Source organism: Apaloderma vittatum, unplaced genomic scaffold (genome assembly GCF_000703405.1).
Source record: "Apaloderma vittatum isolate BGI_N311 unplaced genomic scaffold, ASM70340v1 scaffold27884, whole genome shotgun sequence".
Lineage (NCBI taxonomy): Eukaryota > Metazoa > Chordata > Aves > Trogoniformes > Trogonidae > Apaloderma > Apaloderma vittatum.
The window spans coordinates 2,029-4,268 of record NW_009713698.1 but is presented as its reverse complement, the minus strand read 5'-3'; positions in this window follow the sequence as shown (position 1 = coordinate 4,268).

The following is a 2,240-nucleotide window of genomic DNA, read 5'->3' as shown; positions in this document are numbered from 1 at the left end:
AATGGAGAGCAGGGAACGGAGCGTGGCCACCCGAGGGGTCTGGTTTCTTTATCACGGGGAGAAAGGTTTGCTTCGACCAGGGAATATTTTTATACATTCCTGGCAGAGCCTGACAAACTTCAAAACTCGCCCAGTCCCCGAGCCATTTAAAAATTTCTCTGTAAATAAAGCATTGCGGAAGGAGCGCTGGTATGTCTTTAGGACAGAGCCTGTCTTTTTTCAGGGGGAGGAGGTAGCAGGAAGAGATGGAAAGCTGGTAGCTCTCCTCCTAACCCGCTGCTGCTTTGAAAACACGCTGGAGTCGGGCAGCGGTGCCCCCGCCCTTTCTTGCGCTGCCTGTCCAGAGTGGCGGGAAGCGTTGTCTGTCCCGAGCATTTGACCAGCAAAGCCCCCCTGCTCAACACCCCAGAGCCACGCGTGCAGCTCGGGAGTAGTCCATGGAAGTGACACTAGGGAGCAGAGAAAAACCAGCCTTGGGCAGTAGTGCTAAATTTCAGAGGATTTTTCACCCGAGATTCCAGGCGCGGGGCTCGCTGGTAGCCGGCCAAGGAGCTTGGCTGGCAGCCTCCCCGTTCCTCAGCTCTGTTCGCCTTGCTCCCTCCCCCTGCCTTGCTTTTTTTAATTGCATAATATGCTCGAAAAGGATCTGGATTGGGGACTTATTTTTAACCAGGAGAGGCTCACTTCACCCAGTCTGATTTTGGATTTAACGTCCAGCTCTCTGAAGCTCTTTCCTTGTTGCGTTGAAACCCTGACTTCTTTTGCCCCCTCTCCCACTTTGGGAGGCTTTTCGATGCTTGTCAGCCATTCGCAAGTCCTTAGCTACGGTGTCTGAACCGGTGTACGGATATCAGATTTACCTCAGACCTGCCCAGTGCAGTCCATTTTGCCAGCATGGATCCCGCTGAGAGAACTGAGAGTCGTACTCAAATAAGTTTCGTCTCCTAGAGGATAGCGAGGCGATAATTGCCTCCTAAAGCTCAAACGAGAGGAGTCAGGTGTGGGGTTAAAAATCTACGTGCCTGTTGCAGCTTCTCTCTGGGTAGCTGGGGCTGGAAAGCATCTTCCACTTCTTTTTTTTTTTTAAATAAGGGAAAAATCTTGGTGGCTGCTCAAGCAAGGTGGGTGGTGGTGTGGGGCAGAGACACGTTTCTGACACGAAAGCTCTCCCTGTTCAGACGTGTGACGTTGGGTCGTGCCTCCGTCACAGCGCAGCAATTCCTGTGTTCCTTCGCGTTTGGGGGGGTTCTCTGTGTCACAAAAATACTGGTGACAAAATGAGGCTGGGACTGTGTTGTGTAAAGGAGTGTTTCCAGGTGCTCTGAGACATCCTGGAAGAGGCAGCGCCGGGGACTGAGCTGCCCTACATACCCCGAGCTCAGAAACGATTTCTGACGCGGCGTAAGTTTGGTAGAATTCCCTTTGTTTCCATCTTCAGAATCTGCCATCTGACCAGGAGAAAAGCACGTGCGTTTCTGGCTAGGTTTTGTTCTTTAGCAAGCCCTACGGCGTTCTTTTGTTCTGGGATGAATCCTGACACCGACGTAGCCCTCAGCGAGGGTTGCGCTCTGCTGGGGGAGAAGCGCAGACAAATGCTGCATCTGGAGCGACGCATCCTCGCTCTGGGGCGAGGCACTGCCAGGTTTGCAGCGGCAGAGCGTAGCACAGAGAACGTACACTAGAAGACCTGACGGCTCATTTTCTTCACCTCTACCTTACCTAATTCTGAGTGGAATAACTGCATTTCCTGCTCTAGTAGTCGAGGCGGTCAGTTAAATAAACCCACAGGTGAGGTGTGCGTGGATCCCGGTGCGCTGAAGGGGTTGGATCTCCCCAGCTGCCCTGGGAAGGTTTCTCTCAATACAGAGTTGATTGAGACTTGCTCCCCTTCCATGCCGTGAATACACTTTTGAATTGAAAGTGAAAAAAGCCTGCGGGTACTACATGTGTATTCCCAGGCATCTGGAACGATGCATCGGTCAGGAATCTTAAAGGAACGCCCAGTGGTGTCTGTAGCTCGTGCACCCATGCACAGATATTTGGGGACCGTACGCAGGAGTGAAATTTGCTGCCGAGCGCACGGCGGCTCGAGCTTTATTGATGCTGTTTTAATTCCTGATTGTAGCTGTGCTTAAGCCCGTGTTAAGGTGGCTTCTGCTTCCTTGTCGTGCTGCTGCGGGCCACGAGCGAGTTATTTCTCGGGATAGATTTCCTCTCGTGCCCGCTGAGGTGAGCAAGGA